Source organism: Alligator mississippiensis, chromosome 2 (genome assembly GCF_030867095.1).
Source record: "Alligator mississippiensis isolate rAllMis1 chromosome 2, rAllMis1, whole genome shotgun sequence".
Classification (NCBI taxonomy): domain Eukaryota; kingdom Metazoa; phylum Chordata; order Crocodylia; family Alligatoridae; genus Alligator; species Alligator mississippiensis.
The window spans coordinates 257,318,787-257,343,936 of record NC_081825.1 but is presented as its reverse complement, the minus strand read 5'-3'; the positions used below and the strand labels follow the sequence as shown (position 1 = coordinate 257,343,936).

The following is a 25,150-nucleotide window of genomic DNA, read 5'->3' as shown; positions in this document are numbered from 1 at the left end:
TTTCATGGAAACCGCAAAATATGGAATTGTACATGAAATCTGCAAAATCAACAAAAGGTGCTGGCTGGCAAGGCAGCATGAAGGGCAGCAATCAAGATGGTGACCAACCCCTCAACCCTCCTTCCCCCAGGGCATCTTCACCAATCAGTGCCAAGGTGCAGAGCTGCTACGAAATGACAACAAAACGAGAACTTTATGCCACAATCAACCCGCAAAAAATGATAAGTCCCTTTGCAATTTAGGTAGACCTAACATCTTTGTTGTTCCCCTGCTGAAATTGTGTCTGTGATTTGGCAGAAAGAGCAGGAGCTATTCTCTGCAAGGAAGTTGGCTGGGGAAGCAACACTGGCTCTACCAGGCTTTCTACTTCAATTTGCTTATCAGAGTAGCCAGCTCATTGCACAAACATGCACAAAGGCCTCAAGAAGGAGCCTTTCTTAAACAGCAAGAAAAGATGTAGTGACATACTCCTGTCTCAAAATAAGTGGGAGAAGAAGAGCAATTGTGACTCTTAGGTGCAGATCATTCTCTGCTTCGCTCCTGTGGCAAAGTTGCTACTTACTCAGGCAAATTGTAACATCACAGTCAAGCCCAGAATGAGTCAAAGAGCCTAAGAGGGATAAAAAGGGCCTTTTATAGATAAAGCAGAAGGCAAATAAGTACTAAAGAGAAAGGAAGTCCATTAACAAATTAAATTAATGACAAAATGGGTGAAATAATAGTCTTATTACAAGAAAAATAGTTGGAACAATGAGGAACTGATGAAGGTCTATGAAAATAGCTATTGGTAAGAAGAGGTAAAAGACTACAAGAAGCATTTCAGTGTACGTATTAGCTGATTCATATAGCATACATCAGAATTTATTAAAGGAATTTACTGTATTGACTATTGTAACTTAAGCAAGTCAGTCCATTTATTCATGTCTGAATATGGTGATATCAAAGCAGAATTTCCAGAAGTCTTCTCAAATCTCTATTAGCTTTGCACTCAGCAGCTGACCTCCCGATGATCTGTCATACAGCACCTTTCCATTTCCACTATTCTCCAAAGGGAGTCTTGTCAGACGGTATCAAACACTTTTAAGCAATCAATAAAACACATGTTCAGTGGATGATTGTACTCTGTATTTTTCAGTGATGTGATGGATGTTTGCAGTTGATCATGTATACCTCAATCCTTCTCTGAAATCAGACTGTTGTGGTGGTAGTCCTAGCATTCACCTCATGCAACACAGGATTATATGGTGCAGAGTGTAGCTCCCATGTGATATCAAGAGATGGTACAAGGCCTCATTTCTGGTAAGGACAAAAAATCAGTTCATCCTGTCAATTTCTAGTCATTCATACATCATTGAAAATTTTTTCCACTTCAGACCAATGCAGCAGTCACCAATCACTTTCTACCAATTCTTACATAGTCACCAATCACTTTCTACCCCTGCTGCTTACATAGGCTTCATTTTTTAGAAGAACAAGAACTTCTTCCTCTCACAGAATTGATGGCTCTGGCTCAATACTCTTCTTCCTGTCATCTTATACTATGAGTAGCTCTGATGAGGTATACAGACTGTAATCTTCCCACCAATATTTGATATCATCAAGTTTAGTGAGGACTCTGCCATCCCAATCTTTTATTATATTCAATCACACAGAAAAGTTTTTTAGTAAAAAGTCTGACTAGTGTGAATGTACTTTGTAGTATTACCCTCTTCATGATCCTTAGGTTCCACATATTTGGTTCTAATGTATTGTTATGTACTTTTGTATAATGTAGTCTTTGAATCTGTCTACTCAGTTTCTTCTACTGTCTCCCAACTCATACTTTAGTCTCCAACTCATTTTCTTTTGCCCTTCCTCATTTTTTCCACCAGGTCAATCACCTTATCATATAACTGTGGTGCAGCCCAATCCTGACTTATCAAAAACATGGGTATTGGTGGTTTTGAACTAATAGAATTAATTTTATCTCAAAGTGCATTCAGACTGTTCTCTTTTTTTTCATTTGTGGCAGTATATGTCATCATACTGGAGACTTTGCATTATACCCCATTGGCATAGATGAGCCAGATAAGCATCTTCAGAGATGGGATCAGTGTGACAATCTGGCTATGGGCAAGTACAGATGAGGATGCAAGCTGATGAAGAATGCCAACTATTGAAGCCCAACATCAGTTTGGCATCACTTAACCCATCCAACAAAGCTGCGGTTACTTGGCCTAGCAAAACATATGCACTAGAGTGATAGATTCACCTGGCAGTGTCTCAAACCCATTTTGGATAGAAGTTACATATTTTTTTGTTGATTCTGGATAAATCTACTGCAGTGGACCTACAAAATACCTTACCTTCATTATTACTTACTTTTTCTCCTAAGGGCTAATAATTGATGGTCAGACCCTCAATCTTCATTCAGAAAAGTCTTTGTTTCCCAAATGCTATTTCTCTAGCATTGATGTATAGGCGATTTGATTCACTGGCATGTTTTCAGGTGACCTCCATGTGTAAAAAAATCTAAGATGCTGCATGAAGATATTCGTAATGACCAAGTCAGTGTCTACATTCTGGTCCCCAATTACCAGGTTGATAGCTTTCCTTAGTGTTTTAATTAACATCTCTTTAAAACATTCAGAAAATTCATCAGTTGCAGAGGATGGCAAATTTGCAAGATCAAAGTGAATATAATGTGTGTAACAACAGGAGGAACCAGGGGGCAGTCTGCAGAGCTGTGCTGACTGGTAATTTAGACTGCAACTCCCAGAAGCCGCCAGGGGTTGGTAGGCAAAAGAAAAAGGAAGAGGAAGCTCAGGGCTGGAGTAAGGGGAGAGAGCAGTGTGCATGTGAAACCAGGACAACCCTACACAGAGGAGTGCACAGTGGAGCTGGAGATCTCACTGCCTCAGTCAGCCAGGACTATGGACTGAAAGACTTGGGGGAAGCTGCAGGCTGCTGTTTGAGTGCCCTAAGGGCTAAAGGCTTGCCTGGCAATACCTCCAGAGGTGTGGCAGGGAAATTAAGGTGCTGAGTGTATGTTACTACAGTGTTGATGTTTCTTTACCTTTTACCTGTTCACTCCCTTTGGCACATTGGCTTGTGATCCTAACCCTATGATTTTCTATATAAAAGTGGGAACCCCCGCTTGCTTCTTATGCCAATTTCTGGGGCTGCAGTGTTGGTACAAATTGGTGGTAGCATTGAGATTCTGATGGGGTGCTATACCTCAAGTGAGGCAAATGGGGATCAGTAGTCACAGGCCATAAGATACAGGGCGCACTGCTACAGAGATTATATAGCTTTTGTTTGTTGTGTGGGCATTTGATCAGGAAAAGTGAGTACCATGGAGGAGGGGATACTCCCGGTGGAATGGGAAAACACAAGTACAGCCATTTAGTGTCTCAAAGTCTATATTCAATCTAGCACCCTATAGCAGGGAGCAACAAGAATGATGTAGCTGGCATGAACAATTTTAAATAGCTGCTGAGCTAAATGGGTGGAATGAGGGCACTAAGCTAAAATTCCTGAACCTGTTGCTCACAGGGAAGGCTGAAGAGGTTTCCATGGGCTCAGCAAGGAAGCCAAACAGGATTATGAGCACCTAACAGGGGCCCTCAGGAGTGCTTTGGAACCAGGTGCAGGTCCTGACTGGGACTGTGCAAGATTTCTTTAATCATAAGAAGACTTCAGCAGAATTGGTGCAAGAGCTTGGCATTGCCCTAAAATGATTAGCTGTAAAGGCCTTCCCACAAGTCAACCCTGAAGTACAGGACCTGCTGGCCCATGACTAGTTCCATCAGCAATGCCTTCAGTGGGGAGAAGCAGGTCCAGCTTCAGTTGGGAAAGCTCAAGAGTCTGGATGATGCCATAAAGCTAGCCACTGAGATGGAAGTGGTGAAATAAAATGGAGGCCCTAGATATCCAAGGCACCACGTCAAGGGTGTATGTACATGCTAGGGAGGAGAAGTCAAGAGCGTGTAGACCATCCCTGGAGTTGGCAGCCTTGCATACAGTGATGAAGACATTGAGAGAGATCCAAAGTGAACTGGATTCCAGAATGAGGTGGTGATTATTGGTGTCAGAGCTGGAGGGAAACCTAGGAGAAGTTTCTTGCCAGTTCCTCCTAAATTCTGGTGCCCACATGGCCACTGCACATAGCCAGGTATGGGAGCAAGCTTCAACAGAGGCAGAAAGAAGCCTTCAACATTGTTGGCTAGTGATCAAGTTAGCCAATGGAGAAGCACTTCCGATTCTGAGAAAGTGGAGTACAACCATCAACTCCCAATACCTACAGCTGCCATGTAAAATTCTTATACCAAAGGATGCCAATCAAGATGCCTTGCTAGGCACTGACTTCCTAAAAAATTATCATTTCACTATGAATTTTGCAGATTGTTCATGTTCTTTTCTGGGGAGGTGCTTCCCCTGGAATGCCACAGATGGCCAAGTGAGGGCATGCAAAGTGGTAGTGGAGAAGAATCTAACAATGCTTTGAACACCGTGGTCTGGTTTGCTCAGATGGAGTGCTCTCTCCTGCCATGTCTTGATGATACAACATAAATTTCTGGGAGCTGGAGGAAATGGACCAACAATAATTCTGAGAGCTATAGGCCGGTCTTATGGGACTCCATCACCTCTTTACCCCACCCTTACCACTTCAGCGAATTTTAGCGTAAATTCCGGTTCTAGTGCCTCTTTTCACTTTCTGAGAACACAAGCAGAATATGGTGCTTGTGAAAGTGAAACAACAAAGGAAATATAGGCACAGACCTGATTATAAACAGAATCCTCAAGTAATTATCCAAGTGTCCATGCCCTGAAGACAGGGCAGTGTTTACCGGGTTCGTTAGTACTTGGCCAACAGTCACACAATTTTGACGGGGGCTTTCAGAACTGACCAGTCTTCTCATAAAGGCTTAACAAAAGAAGAAAAAGGGGAGAAAAAAGACAATCCTCAGCTCTCCACCACTATGGTATCTAATCCTGAGTCTCTTACAGTCTCTCTGCATCCTCCCCCTTTGACACTGGCCCTCTTTTTGGGCTCCTCATCCCTGCCAGTTTCAGGTGCTGTAAAGTGCTGATGTTGGCTTCAAAGCTGTTTTGTCACAAGTTGTAAGAGGCCAGAAAAAGGTACTAGCCTATGCATGCCAAGCCTTAAACAAAGTTGAGAGCCAGTAGGCAACTACAAGAAAGGAACTGTTTGCTGTAGTAACCTTTACCAAATATTTTCCACACTTCCTCCTGCGGAGACACTTCATAAGAGCAGACCACAATTCTCTCCAGTGGCTACACAATTTCCAAAAACCTGAAGGACAGCTGGCTAGATGGTTAGAACAGCTGGTTAAGTTTGAATACCAAATAGTGCATCTCCCTGGGAGATGGCACCAGAATGCTGATGCATTGTCCCATAAGCCTCACATAGTGGAAGTTGAACCTAAAGCTGAAGCAGTAGGGATTCAGCCACTGTCAGCAGTAAAGACAGCCAAGGGTGAACAAACCCTGAATGCAGGAAAATCCAGAAGGTTGACAGACTGGCGTACAAAACAATGGGAAGAAACTTACATTAAAAAACTAATAAAGTAGAAGAAAATCAATAGTGAAGAGTTCCCTGAAGAAGGGCAATATCATCTGTGCCTGAAGAGGTACCAAATAGTATGGTCTGAGGTGAGCATTAGGCAAGGAGTACTGGTACAAAAACTTACACAATCTGCCCAAAGAATGGAGCTTATTCAAGTAGTGGTACCAGAGAAGTAAATGCTAAAAATTCTGCAAGCTTTACATGATTCCAGTATTGAGGGACATTTGGCCATGCTCATAAGGTCCAGTCTTGGTATTTTTGGTTAGGCTGGAGAAAATCTGTTAAGGACTGGTGCAGGTCATGCAAGGTGTGTGGTTCCTGAAAAGGACTGAAGAGCAATCACAGGGCCCCCACAGTCTCCATGCAGGCTGAATGACCCCTGAAAAGGATAGCAATGAACTTCCTGGGTCCACTTCCCATTACACCACATAGAAACAAGTATGTTTTAGTAGTGGCTAACTATTTTTCCACTGGGCAGAAGCATACCCCCTCCAAGATCAGAAGGCTCAGGCTGCGGCAAAGGCAATTGTTGAGAGAGCTGTGTGCTATCATGGTGTACCTCAATCTCTATACACTGACTAGGGGAGAAATTTTGAGTCTCAACTATTTCATCATGTATGAGACCTTCAGGAAATTAACAAAACCTGCACCACATCGTATCATCCCCAATTTGATGGATTAGTGGAACAATTTAACTGTACTCTGGTTGGCATGCTGTCCTCTTGAATCAGACAGTCAGAAGGAGTGGGATGAGATACTCCCTTATGTCATAATGATCCATTGGAGCAGTGTGCAGTCATCTACATGATATATACCATATATGATATTGTTTGGATGGGAAATGTGCCTACCTGTTGATATCTCTAGAGTAAATATATCAGAATTTAACAATCCATTGGAAATGTTACAAAGATGGCAGGATACCTAAATTCGGTTAGCCAAACTGTTAAGAGACATCAGGCTTCAGCCACACAAAGGCAAAAGGAGTATTATGACCTCAGAATCCCCAGACAGGTATAGAAACCAAGAGAGCTGGAATGGGCACAGAACTAAACCAGGAGGTGGGGCCAGTGCCAAAAGCTATGTAAGAAGTTCAGTGGCTTGTATACAGTCATCAGGAAATTGTCTGAGGTGTTGTATTAGAAGGCAAGTAGGCCAGACAGATAAACATCTGTAGTATATTATAATTGCATAAAAGCCTATGTGTGTTCAGAGGACAGAAACCCTGGACTGACAAAGAAGCTAGAGAGGCCTGCTCCTCATCAGCCAAGATTTTGGCAGAGGCTTCACAACAGAACCCTCACCAATATAGCCCCCAGTAGGTCCAATAGGATGCTGCCAAAGGATGCTTCTGGATCAGAAATGTAGGGTGAGATCCAGGGCCTGATGGGAATGAAGATAGTAAGTATGAACAAGTACTTGGGTTAGGATCAAGAATGGGTACAACAGGGGATACCCAAAACCAACCAGAGCCAGTAAGGGTCCACACCCCTAAATCCTCAGGTAGACCACAGTGAGTGTGGACACCTCCCAGGTGGCATAGGGCCTACATGGGGTAATTTTAATTGGATGTGGGGGCACATCCAGTTTAAAGTAGGGGTAATACAATATGAATATAATGTGTGTAACACCAGGAGGAACCAATAGCCTGCAGAGCTGTTCTGACTGGTAATTTAGACTGTAACTCCCAGAAACCCCCAGGGGCTGGTAGGCAAAAGAAAAAAGAAGAGGAAGCTCAAGGTTAGAGTCAGGGGAAGAGAGAGCAGCATGCACGTGAAACCTGGTCAGCTCTACACAGAAGAGTGCACAGTGGAGCTGGAGATCTTGCTAGTTCAGTCAGCCAGGACTGTGGACTGAAAGACTTGGGGGCAGCTGCAAGCTGCTGTTTGAGTGCTCTAGGGACTAAAGGCTTGCTTGGGGACAACTCCAGAGGTGTGGCAGGGAAATTAAGGTGCTGAGTATATGTTACTACAGTGTTGGTGTTTCTTTACCTTTTACCTGTTCCCTCCCTTTGTCCCATTAGCTTGTGATGCTAACCCTTATGATTTTCTGTATAAAAGTGCTTCTTGTGCCAGTTTCTGGGGCTGCAGAGTTGGCACGGTATTAACTGGCTTCACTCAAAAACTAACTGAAATAATTCTCTTGCTGACTGGACTCTATCCAATTTAACTTGGTTACATCCACTTTGGTATCTCTTTGGATATGATAAAGGTGACCCCAATATTATAATATGATAGGTAAGTGCAGGATAACTGGAGAAAAGCAAATGTAATATTAATTTTTAATGAGTGATCCTGGTGCTAGTCATCTTTTAATTCCTTCACAGCACTGGCTCCTTTGAGGTTGTGTGAGAGGAAGTCAATGTTGGCACAGGTGCTGGGCTCCCCACCCCCCAAGCCAGTGCTCAGGGCAAGGCAGGCCTGGGGCTGGCTCTGGTCACAGGCAGCCAGCAGGGGCCCATCCAGCACATTGTAAAGCTAGTTGTTTTTGAAAGGGAGCACCCAGATTTGAACTGGGGACCTCTTAATCTGCAGTCAAATGCTCTACCACTGAACTATGCCCCCTGTTTAATTTTTAATGAGTGATCCTGGTGCTAGTCATCTTTTAATTCTAACTACATCTCTAGTAACACACAATAAATATTAAGAGAAAAATTGCTATGAGCCATATTGTGACCTATCCTACACAGCAACACAAGAGAGTATAGAGAGCATAAAATAACCCCTTAGTCTCTTGCATCAGTGAACTGTATTACTTATTACCTCCTGTAATAAGTAATGCAAGCATAAGCAGGCCCTACAGAGTCTATAATCTTCCCTCACTAAGGGGCAAGGAGTGGGTAGAACTCTCTGAAAGTAATTGGAAGTAATGGGATAAAAGTAGGGAAGAGTAAAACTATGAAACTATGAAATATCATGAAAAATTTGTAGGGTCGCATTATGTGTTGTAGCTGTGATGATCCAGGAAATATGGAAAAACTAAGGGCTTTCTTGGTGATACCTTATTGAATCAACTGCATAGCTGAGATGCAAGCCACACTTTTGGGCTCGAAGTGGTTTTTTCAGGTCTAGAACAGAAGCAGATACAGCCTAAGCTAAATCCATAAAGTAACAGTTTGCATTTTACTCCATGTGTAAATGAACAGTCACTTGAAGAACGCAGGAAGACTATAAACTAGAAACAAAGTAAATTTATTAGAAGCAGCTTCAGAACCAAAAAAAAAAAAAAGAGCACCAATAGGAGAACACTTTTCACAGAACTACTCCCTTTCTGACCTCACAATTCTAATACTCAAGAGAAATCCACAAAATACTATCACAAGGTGGACCCAGGAATAAAATTCATAATTTTACTAGAGACTAAAACTACTGGCAGTAGTGTAACAATCAGGTTACCAGAGCACCAGCCCCAGGGCCCATTTAGAGGAGGCACATGAACATCAGCCACTACCTCTGCCAGCCTGTTCCCTGCTGCCACCTAGGGTGTTGGCCCCGACTGTTACACTTCTGAGCTACGGATTAAACACAGCCAGTATTGTCATGGCTCATTACACTCTACCTGCTATCCCTGCTAACTTCTCAGCACTCCACAGGTAATACCAATCCTTTTCCCCCTGATCTTCTACAAGTTATCTATTTCACTGTGCTTCTCTTGTTTTGAAGCTGCTTGTGATAACTTTTCTGTGCTTCTAGATCTAATCCTCTGGTATCACCCAAAAAACCTTTGCTTCTCGCATTAAGAACTTGATCATAATAAAAAAATATTTATTTGTAGAACAGCTTCCCAAGAGGAAAAATGCACGTCTTGACACTTACTGAAGTTAAACATCCTCTTATGTCAGTCTGAAAACTTTCATTCACTGCTCCACCCACTCCGTTACTGAAAGGGTATGGTAGTTGGTGGGTGTGTCTTTCCAGTCCTTGATAGCCATCTAGTGGCATAAACGTGTCTGCTCAACTGCCGCATTGCATTTAGGCCTTTTATGATTGCTGGGACAAAGATCCTCCTGTACTTCTCCCACAAGGACAGGAGAGTATTTTTCAAATGATGCATTTGATATGGCTCTGAGTAAATTGAACCAGAAGTCAGAAAAATCTCATCACTGGTTAGAACAGGCGGGGGCCGAAGGAGGTGTGAATCCCTGTTCTTTAGCATACCATTTATTTCATTACATCTAATTTGGCTAATATTATCAACATTATTACACTGATAGTTGTTTCAACTCAGACTAATTTAATTGATAGAATTCTGTGTCCTTGCTATTATATGAGACAATTAGCTCTCATTAGTTCACATTTCACTCATTTTCTACTGACTGATTGCACTACATACTGATACTCACTAATATCAATATGTAATGCAATCAGTCAGAGGAAATGTTGGTAGAGTATCTCTAGAAACTATCATACTTATCATTCTGATTGTCTTCAAAGTACCAATATTTTCCTATAATTTGATGGTTTCATAAAGTAATGTTTTGTATGAATACCAATTTTAAGGTCACATACTTAATCATGTATGGATTAAGCAGCATTTAACTAATGAGAAATTTATTGCAACTTATTAATATATTACTATTATGTAGTGTAATCTACAAATAATAAAAATGAAACTACAGTTTGACTTAGAGACTTTTTGCTTCCTTTTTCTTGTTTCTTCAGTTTTCCTCCTATATTCTAAGTTTTTTTTGTATTCTATTGTGAAGGTCCTGCTGTAACCATATGGAGGGCTTTAGCAAAGCAAGAACATGCAGCTGATACTTTGTAGAAGAGGTGAAGAGGTTACTCAAATTGTACTACTGTTAATTTGTCCCTTAAGCATCTACAGCAGCGAGTCTATAATAGAAAGAACCAAAGCACAGAGATTTGGCTATCAGATTATTACGTCAGAAATGCTAAAGATTCAAAGATTCAAAGGAAAGAAAAGAGTGAAAGGCTTTTTGTAACCAATTTAATATAATCCACTGAGCTTTCGTTGAAGCCTATTTGTAAATGCACTGCTAGTTTACTCAAAAATGCATATACAGGTACCTATATTTTCCTTCTTAAAAATGTTTATGGTTACTTAATGATGCAAATTTGTAGGTATCCTAATAAACAATATGCTTTTAGTCCTCACATTTTTATGAAATATTAAGCCCCTCAATACTCTGGTAAAGTACGGATCATTCTGAGAAAAATAATAGCACAACACTCTCCAGTATACTGTTCTTTAGAGCTTAGCTCCTCAATAATAAATGTACATAAGAGTCTTTATAGCTAGCCTCAAACAAGATCACAATCTTTAAAAAGAAAATATTTAATATAGAAAATATAAAAAGGCATAAAATAAACAGTTTGCAGTTTAGGATTTTAAAAATTCAAAATAATCATATTTCAAAGAGTAAATCAAATTAGATTTGCTATGCTAAATTTGATGCTGAATAATGACATAGGACATTTAAATACCATAGTTGCTATAATAATCCCTGTTTGATTCATGGGCTCCCTGAACTGAGCTAAGCCTTTAGAGAAAAACTAATTGCTACAAACAGTAATTTTCAAGTCCCTTTTGTTTCCTATTGCAGGCACCTCTGGATGCAGAAGGTACCCAATTAGCAGAATTCATGGTCCTGATTGTGCATTGTGGGGCTAGTGTTTGAACAGTATAAACACTGCTGATTACTATTCCAATGTAATGGTTGATTTTTTTTGATTGCTTAATAAGGCCATCTATTCTGCATCAGGCACTGGCAAGGCTGTTGGTGAAATCAGTTAGGTCACTTTTTTCTGGTCATAGTAGCAGGAGGAGCCTTGTGATAGTAACAGATGACTAAAGACATAATTACAGGCTATTTAATCACATCTGTTTTCCCACTTAACATTGTTTGCTCAAGTTAGATGTAGTTAAATAAATCAAAAGGAAAATAATGGCGAAGACACTAAAAAATTACTATTACATGGTTAAAACTCTAGAGCTTGTTATAATTACAGAAAACAGAGTTTACAGTGATTTTTAAAAGGCACTAATTTATATTAGTGAGTTTCTATACACACACTCTGGAATGCTGGTTGTTGCTGTTTTTAGTCAATGTTATTTAAATAACAATTTATATGAAAGAAGCAGCTGAAATAAAAAAGGTGGAATATTATTGTTTGTTTATTAAAAGTATTTGTCTGTGTCCCTCCAATATTAGAACTGTATTTCAAAACAAGTAACTCCTTTCATGATTTGTGATTAACAAATAGTGCCCTAAATGTACTTTCCATTAAACAGCAATCAGGATAGCAGAAACCAAGGGCTAAATCAAAAACAAACAAACAAAACAAAAAAACTTAGGGTTTGAACCTGTACTTTGATGGATTTGGAGTAGCCAAGTCCAAAACTGTAATCCAGAAACCACCACTCAGCAACAACATAACTTCAGAAGCACCTAAACTCACTAAATGTGTTACTGTTTAGCCTGAAAGTTCCCCTTGGCACCTGCACTTCTGCTTCTGGTCATGCCTGGAAGCATCCTGTCTAAACAGTTTTGTTCTTAGATTACGCATATGCCCTAAATGAAATCCAGAAAGCAGGAGGAAAGGCACCAGAGGAGCCATAATGTACTAGGCATGCTTGGAATACAGCTGCAATCTGCATTCTGTGTTTTTGCGGGATTGGGCCTACCACAGATGCAGTCATGGCTGCTTCACTGTACTGGTGCCTGCTTTATATGTAATAGCTTATTGGGTGAAGAGCTTGCCCAGAAAGTAAGGGAGTTTGGTTATAAGCCCTTATCAACCTGACAGAGTTCAAACCCACATCTCCCAGTTTCTATTCAAGGGTTCTTACCAACAGGCAGTAGGTTAGTTTGGAGTCATTCCCCTTTTCTGTCACTGAGCAGAAGCAAATTCAAGTTCATAAGGCTAAAAACAAAGGGACTATGGTTAGATGCAGACATTAAAATGCCCAACACAGAATCAAGGTAAATGACACTGGTTTCTCTAAGCAGACTAGGTTAGTTCAGTAGCAAACAGAAAACAGGTTTGTCTTTTGTTCGGACAGGCACACAGTTTGCCTGCACTGGCATAGAACAGCATGTTAGGGGTGCTCACACACCTCCCAGCATGCCCCAGAGGCATCCCAGGCTGCCAGAGGTTGCTGAGTACACCTAAGCAGCCAGGCCACCCCTGATTACATGAACAATGTGTGCCCCCAGCGGCTGGGGGGGCACAGCTGCGCCAGTGGCGGCGAGAGCGCAGCAGTGGGAGACCAGTGGCTGTGAGCAGGGAGCTCCTGCAGACGCCACTGGCACTGTCAGTGGTGGGGGTGGGGTGGTGAGCGCCGACCATGGGTTGGTGACCACCCGCAGGCACCACCGGCAGTGTCAGCAGCAGCCATGGGTGATGATCAGGGACTGCTTGCAGATGCTGGCAGTGCCAGTGGTGGGGCAGCGAGCAGCGTTTGCCCACAGGTGCCTCTGACAGTGTTGGTGGTGCCTTTTTGTAGGGGGTGCACCATCACACACAGGGGGTGCACGTGCACCCACGTGCACCCCTTACATGTCACCGCTGCCTGACTGGCTGTTGGGCATGGGTGACCATGCTCCCAACCCCCTGCCTTATCACCATGAACCCTCCCTCGTGTTCAGTCCTAGGCTTCTAGGAGAGCCCCAGAGCAAATGCCCTTCATTGTGACTTGTACATGCCTCCATGTTCCAGGCTGTGCCTACCATGGTATCCCGCCACCTACACCTAAGCAGGGAGACCCAGGAGCTATGGCCCCCCACCTCCTCTCCAGAGCATAGAACAAACAGGAGCTGCATTCCATCTCCCGAAGGAGCTGGAAGCACACCACAGGTGCAGTGGTTGCCCAGAGCATGAAGTTTTTCCTGCCTCTCCCAACACTCTCCACAGAGGTATGGATTGGTTGGGTCAGTGGCCAGGCACCTCTCCAGCTCCAGCACTTCCTGCTCGACCTGCTCCCAGACCTTCTCCCTCTGCCCGGTGTGCTCCCAAGTGTAGCTGTGGCAAAAAAGTCAGATGCACACCTTCCCCACATTCCACCATCTCTGAGCCAAAGGGAAAGCTGCCCATTGCTCCCACCAGGCCAGTCAGAACTCATGGAAGGCCTCCCTGAAGCCCACATCCTCTAGCAGACTGGCATTGAAATGTCAGTAGGCCGACCTCGGACACCCAGGCCCTAGTGTGGCCTGGGCTGAGACAAGGTGGTGATCTCTGAAATGGGTTGGCCAGATGCCAGAGGAGTGGGCCTGGGCAAAGTGCAGCAAAGAGATATAAATCTGGTCTAACTGGGAGTAGCATGCCTGTTCCTCCCACACCCTCACATAGGTGAAGACAGGGGGGCTGGTACGGTGACAGGCACGCCAGATGTCCATCAGTGAGTAATCCATCAGGATCTCCCTGAGGATGCCCATGGCAGTCTGGTTCTGCTCCCTGCCTAACTGCTCTTGCACGTCTAGGGTGACATTAAAGTCCCCGCCAAGGACCAGGCACTCGCAAGGGTTGAGGGTGCCAATGTAAGTGGCTGCCTGGCAGAAAAAAATCTGCCAACTCTGGATCTTTTGCAGGGGCGTACCTGTTCAGAAGGTTCAGGACCAGCCCCTGCACTTGGACCCGGAGGTGCAGCAGGTGGCCCAGCACCACCTCAACATCCTGGTGAAGCTCTGGCTGCAAGCCTGGGGAGAACAGTGTGGCCACGCCACAATAAGTGGGAGAGGTGACCAAAAAAGAGTCACTGGCATCTCCAGAGATCCTTTCTGCAGCCATGGACTTTGAAAGTCATGATCTTAAATGGCCTCATGGCTGGGGGGGTGGAGTGGACAGTTCATCAGGGGCCTCGCGTATCTCAATGCCCAATGTGGGGTTTGCCGGCTCATGCAGTGCCCTCCCATAAGTATAGAGGGTGTCTATGAAACTGCAGGCCTGTCTATAGATCCAGGTGTTGCAGCTTTTGGACCTTTTGCCTTCCTCCACCAGCACCCTCGCAATGGCGAGGACGCTGTCAAAATCTCCCCAGCAATCCAAGGCAAGCTATACCTTGCTGGCGGACTGCTGGAAGTAGTTGTGGTCAAGAAATGCAAGTAGCTCACTCCTGGGGACTGCCAGGACTGAGAGGTTGGCAGGATCCATGGAGCCTGCCGGTTCTCAGGCATCCTCCTCCTGGTCCTGGGGCTCAGTGGGCTCCTTAGGCACCATCTGAACCCCCACAGTCTGCTAAGACCCTAGACTCCAGTTGAGATTGGGAGAGCTCTGCAGCCACTTGGGACAGGGGTGGAGGAAAGGGTGGGGGTGGGGCTCCTTCACAAAATGGTAGGGTAGAGCTAGAGCCCCAGGGGATCTGTGCAGGGTCCATGACAAGATTGGCTTCTTGATTAGGAGACCCCACCCCAACCCACTCTGATGCGGGACCATGGGCCAGGCTAGAAGTGAGGTTTTTCTGAGAAGGGGAAGGAAGAAACCCATCAGGCACCAGGGTGGCTTCAGTGTCTTTCTCAGGATCCTGGGAAAGGGGACCTCCCTCCCCAGGATTCACTGGGGTGAGCCCCAGTGCCCCTGTCTCCCCCAGACAGTCGGGGCAGGGCTCCACTGCTGGACCTTCCTTTGGGTCAGCCTCAGCCTCAGCCTCCATGGTCTCAGGGGGTAGGCCCTGTCCAGCAGAGTGAGGGGCTTCCTCCATGGGCTCCTGTTTGGGACTGTCCAGCAGCCCCAAAACCTCCTTCATGGGAATCACCTGTTTGATATCTCCAGGGGTTGGGGTCTCAGGTACAACCAGGGAGACCTATGGGAGCTGGGCCACTCCTCCCCCCTGTGTGGTGGTCTTAGGAAGGGGGGAGGGGTCCTCCTGTGCCCAGGCATTCCTCTTGACTTTGCACTCAGAGGGGACCTATAGCCACTCAGCCATGGGGTGGTCCTCAGGTGGACAGGCTTCAGTAAGAGAAGGTGGGGGGGGGCAGCTACAGCAAGGGCATGACTAGGGGCAGGTGGGGCCCACTTCCTCTCCCCCCTTGGCTGCTGCTGCCCTCCCCGGGACCCTGCCAAACTTGGTTTGGGAGCAGGGTCCCCTGAGCTCACAGGGGGGCTAGATGATGTGGCTGGGGTGCCAGGGAGGTCTAAGCAGGGGGAAGGGTACCAGTGGCAGGAGCATCTTTCTCACCAGTGGGATTTGTGGATCCCCTCTCCTCCTGGCTCATGGGGCACTTGTGATGCAAGTGCCCTGGGGCGTGGCACCAGAAGCATTGCAGGTCCTCCAGTATATAGAAAAACCTCACCAGGGCCCCCTAAAAAGGAATTGCAAGGCGCCCCTCAGCCTCCAGCTGCATTCCTGCAACCAGCTGGATCATAACCTGGAGACGGAAGTAGCACACATGGCGGAGGCCAAGGTCTTGGCACCCCAGTGAGAGGGCCACCACTGGGGAGATAACTCTCCCCAGGGTTTGGAGCTGGGGGAGCAGGGCCCAATTAGGGATATAGGGAGGGACAGAGCTGAGGACCACCCTGGTCCCAAGCTCTTCTAGGGACTTGAGGGGAACATACTCACGAGCCCCCTCTCCACCACCTTTTGTTCAGCGGCCTTTGAGGCAAGGAAAAAGACCCCCTTGCCATGAAAGCAGGACACCACCATGACCTTAGAGGCCCCCGCTACCCAAGACAGGCCCTGCACCCAGGTCTCAAAGTGCAGGTTCTCCACTTGGATAGTTGGCACTTCACCCCATGCCTGCACATGAGTGCCGGATGTCACAGGCCAGCTGGGCACTGTGAGTGTATCAATTTTATCACAGGCCAGCTGAGCTGTTTGATTCAGTTTCAGATCAAGGAGGCAAAGTTGGGAGTGAAATAAAGGCAAATTTATTATAGGTTACACACACACAGCAGTTAACAGAAAGATAAATGCAATAAGCAGATAATGCAGTATAAAAGAGCTAATAGTAAATAATAACAACAGATAATAACAACAGATAGATAGATAGATAGATAGATAGATAGATAGATAGATAGATAGATAGATAGATAGATAGATCTGTCACAGGCCAACTGGGCACTGTGAGGTTATTAGCCACACTGGGCTGTTCAAAACAACAAATAGACAGACATGGGTTGGCAATTTATCGATAGTCCCTCAATGCCAGGTGCACGCCAAGTGATTCCAGCGAAGTCAGGCGTCCCTGATGATCGACATTGTCAAAGGGATTACCGGGGAAGGTCCCTTGATCAGGATCCAATCCTCACTCACACTGGGAATCTGAGGTCCAGGCGTGGAACAGAAATGACCGTTCTGTTCCCTCCTTCCTGCTGGTTATCTGATGCATGTGCTTTTTATACCTAGTCTTATGTTAATCTGTTGGCCTCAGGGCCACTCACAACGTGTAATACTATAGCTGTTACCCTATGGTATTGAAAGATGTTAAAATTATCATAAAAGGTTACTACCCAGACTCGGGTTTATCCAATAAGCAAATTATGATGCAGCACCTTTAGGTCTGAAATTGACATCGCTCCACCTAAATCCCAACCCCTTTTAGGCTTCATTTGAATATGTTTTCTTGGGATATGCTTTCCTGGAATGTGTTGGGTGTGCCAAGCAGTTAGATCCAGTTTTTATCGCTAAGGCTGAACCCTGAGCAAAAAACGTTAGGCCAGCTAATCTCACAGCTACAGCTTTGCCTATGGGGCCCAGTCAGTTCCAAAAACAGTTCATTTATCATTTTGGTTAAACTTATGACAGACAAGTTACATTTGCAGTTTACAGACTTACAAGCTTATATTAACAAATATTACCTGTTTAGGCAAAATACCAAATGCTTCCAAGAAGCACATATTATTGCTTATTAATCCCTCTGGTTCCGGCTGTCACACCGGAAAGGGGGCCCTGCCACCTAAGCTAGAAGAGCTGGCAGTGGAGAGTCCAGGCCCCGCAGCTTCAGGTCACCCTCCAGCCACCTGTGCATAGCTATGGTTCCCTTGCTGGGGGGCCACATTGATGGGGCTGGGAATAGGGACAGGGACAGGCTAAGTGGGTGTGCTGGCTGGTATAGCACACCTGGTTCCCTCAGACACCGGTGGTCTAGGCTTGGGGGTGGGGCCCTTGCACTTTCTACCCCCAGCTGTGGAGGAGGCTGAAGAGTAACCCTTCCCACTGCCCTTGCCCTTGGTCCCTGATGGTGGGGGAAGGAGCTTGGGAACTCCTCCAGGGGGGCCTGTCCAGTGGAGACTCCCTGGCTCTGTTGGCTCCCTGCCAGAGTCCCGCCTGCCCCTGCAGCAGAAGTTGCAGACTTCTCTACCCCTGGAGGAGGTTGGTTGGACTCTGCCTCTGAGGTGGGGGCTGCAGGGGAATGCATCCCCTCGAGGGCTAGGCTGGGATCCGCCCTCATAGTGGGGACTGCAGGAAGTTCTGTGGGGGTATCTGCCCCCCCCCCGAAAGTTCCTACCCTACCATTGCTTCACATGAGGAAGAGGAAAACAATAAAGAAAACCAAAATATACAGTAGAGCTGGTGAACCTAATAGGGGCAGGCTGGGGTTGTGGGGAAAATAGGAAGGGGAAGGAGGCTGAAGTTCACTGAGCTACAGCCCCTCAGGAACAAAACCAGGAGGGCTATGCTTGGGGAATGTGAGGGAGGGGGAACACACACACACAAAGGTTGGGGAGACTCAAGTTGGCTTATTCAACAGACAACAAACACCAGGGAAGGGGGAGTGGATCACAGGACTTACCACACAAGGGGAAAAACCACACAGGGAAGGCTGCTGAGGCAGATGTAAAATATGGCTGGAGTGGTGGAAGGGCTTTGTTTGTTGAAAATCAGTCTAGGAGCCCCTCAGGCCTCCAGCCAGGCACTCAGCAGCAGAAAAACAAAGCAGGATCAGATGCAGTAAGGCAGCTGTTGGGGAGGGCATTAGCAATCAGTCAATTAGGGAGTAATCCAGTGCAGCGTGGTGTTGAGTGGTGCAAGGTGGTGCAGCAGGGAATCTTCCTGTCTCCTGAGAGGGGGAGCAGCAGAACAGATGGCAGCAGCAGCAGTGGTAGCAGCCATCCAATTCAGTCACTCAAGATATGCTTCATGTGAAAGTGGAGGTGAAGGTGGGGGGTGTCCTGCCAAGGCACCTGGGGCAGACAGGGCACCTTTAGGCTCTGGCAGTGATGGTGGGGGAGGGGCTTACAGGCAGTACAGGCTCCTTCCCCAGGCTGTCCCCCGACTGCAGCTTGGTGGTGGGCTGGACAGCAGGCCGGAACAGGGGTGCAGAAGCTGGGGTGCAGTGCTGGGGTGTGTTGCAGTGCAGTGGCATGTGGTACACTGCACCCCATGGGAGGGGGCAGCAGCAGCAGCAACCCAAGGCAGGAAGGGGTGTGGCCATCTTCTCCCCAGAAGCTCCTGAGACCAAGCTTGCAGCAGCAGCCTGGGACGGGAAGGGGCATGGCCAACTTCCTCCCAGAGGCTCCTCCCCTTGAAGCTCCTGTCTTTTTGTATCTTCCATTATAACGTGGGCTTTAAAGCCCACCCAGTTAACTAATAGCCCTTTTGTGGGGCCAAAGTGTGAAAGATGCAACTAATTTCTTGGGACAACAAAACCAAAAACAGGATAGGAGTGATATTGGGGTGGGGGCGGGTGGGTCAAAGGATCAAAACGTAAAAGTAAGTTCTCCAGAGGGGGACACCAAGCAGAGTCCCCTGGCCTGCACCCACTGGTCCTCGAAGGCATCCAAGGAGCTGGTGGATACCACCCACTGGTGCTCTGCCCAGAAACGTGCCCAGATGAGTGAGAGGAAAGCAGCCCCACAGTCTCTGGGCACCTTCCCAGCCAGAGCATCCTTCCTGGTCAAGTACAGGGCCCACCTGGCCAGGCCCAGCAGGAGGTTGACCAAGAGATCCTGGGACTTGGTGGGGCCGCAGATGTGATGCCCAAAAACAAAAAGGTGGGGGGTGAAATTCAACCAGAACCTCAGGTTTTTAACCCCGAGCGGCTCACCAGGACAGGTTTTTATACTTCTGGGGCAATCACAGGTGGCCTCAGCCTCTAGCTCCCCCTGGCTGAAGATCCAGGAGAATCTGGGCAGGGTCAATTAGCCCCAAGTGACACAATTTGCCCCACACCAAAGTGTATGTTCAGGCATGTCTGCTGAGGCAAAAACCTCCGGCACAAATTTGTGCCACTGCTATTTGAGCTGCTGCAAGCACACATGCCTGCATGTGTGGATGTGCCCCATGGCTTTTCCCCATATATTGGATTAGAGAAGTGGGAGATCATGCTGAAGTGCATCTTTACAGCTTCTCCAGGTGCACAACTCAAGAATCACCCTGGCAGTGGGACCAGAGTGGCTGAGATAACAGTTCCCATATGGGACTCCTGCCATCACATCGTGGCTTTCTTGGACTGGGAGGGAGAGATGGAGGGAGGTAGTTTGGCAGTTTTTTCTCCTTCCTGTTGTACTGCAGCTACAGTGGTTCTCATAGATAGCTGAATATTAGGGCTGTGCGAAATTTCACCGGCTGTTTCGTTTCAACAGTGTTTTGACTCATATCAAGCTCAAAACAGCAAAATCAAAACAAAATGAAGGGCTTCAAAACAGCCCCGAAACAAAACAAGGGCAATTGAAACATTTTGAAAGTTCTGAAATGTTTTGAGTTTTGAAGCTGAAGCTGGGCTTGCCTTCAGGGAAACAGAAAGTAAGGAGAGGGAGGGGGGAAAACGGGGGAAGGACTGCTCTGATACTGACTGTGACTGTTTGACTGCCTGAGATGCTGCTGGTGCTACTGAGCTGCTTACCAAGTTATTACCTGTTGTCATTTGAAGTGGTGGACCAGGATAAGGCTGTAGGGGAGGAAGAGACTTCATTGGGGTACACTACTGTGTCATGTAGAGGCCCCAATACCACTGAGGGCGCTCTTTAACACACACACAGTGTCAACCATGTCACAAGTTTTGCTTTCCAGCAGTTTGATGTGCAGTTTCCCAGAAACCCCTGCACCTATCTCCTTGAAACTTGGCAGGCTTTGTGGCCTCAGCAGAGAATACTATGCCTGCTGTTTTCCCCTCCACCCCCGTGCCTTCACACTTACAACTGACACAAGTTTTGTTTTCAAGATTTTGAGGTGCAGCTTCCCAGAAACCCCTACACCTATCTCCTTGAAACTTGGCAGGCTTTATGCCATCTGAAGGATCTACCATCCCTACTGTTTTCACCTAAATCTGCCAAAACATAACAAAGTTATAGTCAGGTTTGTGTTTCCCCATTATAGCCTATGGGTAAAATGTCAAAACAGCACTGAAACAGTGAAACAGTTTTGACGAAACGAAACAGAACAGTGCTTTTGAAATGAAACAAAATTCAAAATAAAACACTGTCCTGTCAAAATGGTGAAACGGAAGTCAAAACAAAATGATGCTGTTACATACAGCCCCAAGGTTCCCTCTAAGGTGCTCTCGTGCGCGGCCGCACACAACTAAAAGTCTGGCTGCGTACAGCCTTTCCAAGGCCGCACACTGGGAGAGGAGTTGAAGGTAAGCTCCTAGGTGAGGTGGGGGCAGGAGCCTAGCACGGGTTCTGCCGGCTCCGCAGAAGTGTTCTGCTCCCCCGCTTCACCTCAGGGAGCGAGGAGGCACATGGCATCAGGACCGGGGAGTGGAGCACTTCCTCAGAGCCAGCGCAGCCCATGCCAGCCCCCTGCCCCAGCCCCATCTGTGCCTTGCCTCACCTCAGGGAGGAGCCACTGCCTTCCCCAAGCGAGGCTTCACTGGCTCCAGGACACTGCTCTGCTGGAGGCTGGAGGCCCCTGGCCCCCGGTCCCACCCCCCAGCCCCCAGCCTCCAGCCCCCAGCTCCAGCCTCCAGCCTCTCAGCTCCAGCTCCGAGCCCCCAGTCTCCAGCCCCCAGCTCCAGCCTCTGGCCCCCAGCCCCCTTCGGTAAATGTCCCATGCTGGACTGAGGCAGCATGCTCATGGACCGAGGTGGCGAACTCACGGACCACTACTCCTTAGAGGGAACATTGCACAGCCCTACTGCATATTATCGCCTGTCCCTGACCTCAGTGGCCTCTCTGCCACCTGGGCCCAAGCTGCAGCGAACCCAGGCAGGGTACCAAACACCCACATCTGTACCTGTTTTTTTACACTTTGCCTGAAGAGCTCAGTAAACCCTTTTAGTGCCTTTCTGTGAGTGCATGCGGGGGAGGAGGGGGCGCTGGTTCAGCACCACTGCTCCAGCCAGCTGCAGTGAGGTTCTACTTTCCCCAGGAGCTGAGCATGGCCCTGAAAGGTAGGGCAGGCAGGTGTGAATGAGGCAGATTTATGTTCCCATAGACTGCCAGGTGGACTGCTAATCACCTGAGGCCAGGGGGTGGGGGGAACCTGGTGCCTCAGCTGCGCCCCAGGATAGGAAAGAGGATGGGGGGGGCTGGTATGCCCATTGCTAAAAGATAAAAACCTCTCAAACACATATGTGCCTAGGCCCCCACAATGTGAACTGGTAGAGCAAGATGATTCACACCTCCCGCCCCATGCTCTACCATCCCTGTACTACCCCTCCCCTGACCCTGCACCAACACCCTTCTGGGTTTCTCAGCCACAATAGCTTAAGAGAGAGCTGTGATCATGGAGACTGCCTGTAGCAGCTGTGGGTCCCCCTACCCAGGGGCTCCACATTGCCCCCAGAGCCTGGGTGCCCATCATGGCCACATGGAGTAAGGCAAGCAGTACCTACCCAGACTGCACAGTGTCCCTGCTTGGTGCCTGAGTCATCAGCAGAAATGTAAGGAGGGCTAACGGCAAGTTGTTCAAGTCATGTTTCTGCAGTGTCTGCTGCACTGATAGTGGGGGGGAAGCAGTAAGAAGGTGTCAGTGAGGACCTAGTCAGGGAACTTCTGGAGGGACTGGATGTATTTAAATCAGCTGGTCCTGACGATCTCCATGCCAGAGTGCTGAGGGAATTAGCAGAGGTCATTGCAGAACCCTGGTACAGTTTTATGAGCACTCATGGTGCTCTGGCGAGGTGCCATAGGACTGGAAAAGGGCCAATGTGGTTCCCATTTTCAAAAAAGGGAGGAAGGAGGATCCATGAAACTATAGGCCACTTAGTCTTTCCTCGATCTTAGGTAAGCTTTTTGAGAGCATTATCCTGGCGCATGTCCACAAGGGGCCAGCAGGGGAGATTATGCTTAGGAGCAACCAACATGGGTTCATTAGGGGCAGGTCCTGTCAGACCAACCTGGTGGCCTTCTATGACCAGGTCACAAAATCCTTAGATGTAGGGGTAGCAGTGGCCATAATCTTTCTGGACTTTAGGAAGGCCTTTGACACTGACCCTCACCCCATTCTTATTAAAAAACTAGGGGACTGTGGTGTCGACACCTACACAGTCAAATGGGTCACTAATTGGCTGGAGGGCTGCACCCAGAGAGTGGTGGTGGATGGGCCTTAGTTGACCTGGGGGAATGTGGGCAGTGGGGTTCCACAGGGCTCGGTCCTCGGGCCTACATTGTTCAACATCTTCATCAGTGACTTGGACAAGGGGGTAAAAAGTGACACTGGTCAGGCCACAGTTGAAGTACTGTGTCCAGTTCTGGGCGCCGCACTTCAGGTGGGATGTAGACAGATGGAGAGGGTGCAGAGGAGGGCCACGTGCATGATCAGGGGGCAGCAGGGCAGGTCCTATGAGGAGAGGCTAAGGGACCTGAACCTGTTCAGACTCCACAAGAGAAGGCTGAGGGGAGATCTAGTGGCCGTTTACAAACTAGTCAAGGGGGACCAGCAGGCATTGGGGGAGTCCCTGTTCCCCCAAGTGCTACCAGGAGTGACTAGAAATAATGGTCACAAGCTGGCAGAGGGTAGATTCAGGCTAGACATCAGGAGTCACTACTTCACTGTCAGGGCAGCTAGGATCTGGAACCAACTTCCAATAGAAATGATGCTGGCTCCTACCTTGGGGGTCTTTAAGACAAGGCTAGATGAACACCTTGCTGGGGTCGTTTGACCCCAGTAATCTTTCCTGCCATGGCAGGAGGTCAGACTTGATGATCTGCTCAGGTCCTTTCTGACCGTACCAACTATGAAACCAACTATGAAACCATGAAAGGAGTGGGTCCAGAACAACTGTGGCAGCAGCAAAGGGAATGGTATCCCGGCACCTGCATGCTTGTTTGTGATGCACAGGCTCAAGGACCAGGGTGGTGGGGCTACCTGCAAGGTGGAGGGCACAGCCTCAGACTCTAGGTCCTGGGGCCCAATATCAGTGGCATCAGAGCTCAACTACTGCTCCTATGTTCCATGCTCCCTATTGGCTATTAGCCACAGCTAAGAAAAAGTCAAGGGAGATCAATTCCAGCTGCAGATTTTAACATCCTGTGATGATGCAGGGACTAGCACCAATGGAGTGTACTCCTCATGGGCCACTTCCATCAGCTGTGCTCTTGCCCCATGGTGCCTGGGGATCTGCTTCTGGGCACCCAGTTGTCCCATCCTCCCCGGGCCTCCATGCACCTCCTGCTGGCAATTCCTCTAGGTCCCCGCAGTGGTGCTGTAGGTATGCATGGTCTCAAGGCTCGTGTCTGTGGTGTGGCAAATCTCCTCATAGAAGGGCATGGTCTACCTCCAAGCCCCAGACTTTTTGTTGGCATCATGCACACACCTATATTGACTCTTCATCTACTTGATCTTGAAGTGGCATTGCTTCCAGTCCCTGTTGTAGCCCCATGACTGTGTCTGCTGGGCAATGCACTTGAAGACATCCCAGTTATGGTGCCCTTTCTGGGGCTAGTGCTGGGTCTTCTCCTTGCCCTACATGATGATGAGATCCCTGATCTCCCCATAGTCCCAGCTGTGTGACTTGGGTTGGTTAGTGGAGGAAGATGGGACAGGGTTATCCATGCTCCACAGTGATGCCCCTCCCCATCCTAGTACTCTGGGACCTTGTAGCTGCAGGCCAAAAATGCCTTGCAGCACACCATTATGCGCATGGCTTGGGTACCACCAGCAGTAACCAAGCTGTAGAGGCCACAGGGTTGTCACTATGTAGGCACAATCCTGATGTTCTGCCCCCTGCCCCGCTGATCCACCAGAGGTGAGCTGCGTGCACTGGCTCTTGTTTGGATGGGGGGAGGGGAGAATGTATGATGGGGTGTGGGTAGCAGGATGTCTGTCTCTGGCCACTGAGATGTAGTGTGCAGGATCCAGGGGTGCAATTCATGGGACTGTGCCTGCTCACATGAGTTCTCCTGGGCTCCATATCAGTTCTGTATTTACATTGCGGGGTGCTTCCTGATGGGGTGCAGGGGCATGGCCTGGAGACACAGGTACCCAGGTCCTGAAGCATGTGTTTCTACACACACCCCTCCACTACCTGGCTGCGGTGACAGCTGGCTGGAGGCAGGAGGCAGGACTGGGAACAAAGGCTTTGCTGGCTCAGCTCTGTGACATCCTGAGGAGCAGGGCTTGCTAGGCACTCAGCCAGAGCAGCTGAGCACAGACCAAGTTCTAGCATACCTGCTGGGGGCAGGGTGCTAGCATAGACCCACAAAGGAGCCTGGGATGCCAGTGGATAGCAGCTTAACTTGATTTGTTAGGAGATCTGGTTTCAACATTTTTCGTCTGGTCTGTGTGGATACCTTT

General features: G+C 47.6%; 1 long non-coding RNA gene and 1 other non-coding gene across 2 annotated transcripts in view; both read right to left on the bottom strand.

Annotated features, from left to right (window-relative positions):
• Positions 1-615: 615 nt before the first annotated feature.
• LOC109283507 (uncharacterized) overlaps positions 616-25,150 on the bottom strand; it is a 93,512-nt gene continuing 68,977 nt past the window's right edge. Inside the window, exons 4-6 of the long non-coding RNA XR_002090682.2 lie at positions 12,383-12,456; positions 2,362-2,519; positions 616-1,296 (exon numbers count right to left, since the gene is read on the bottom strand). This is a non-coding gene — a long non-coding RNA (uncharacterized LOC109283507). The remainder of the gene's footprint in view (positions 1,297-2,361; positions 2,520-12,382; positions 12,457-25,150) is intronic.
• Positions 8,062-8,133, bottom strand: TRNAC-GCA (transfer RNA cysteine (anticodon GCA)). The gene has a single exon. It is a non-coding gene; the product is annotated as a tRNA-Cys (tRNA).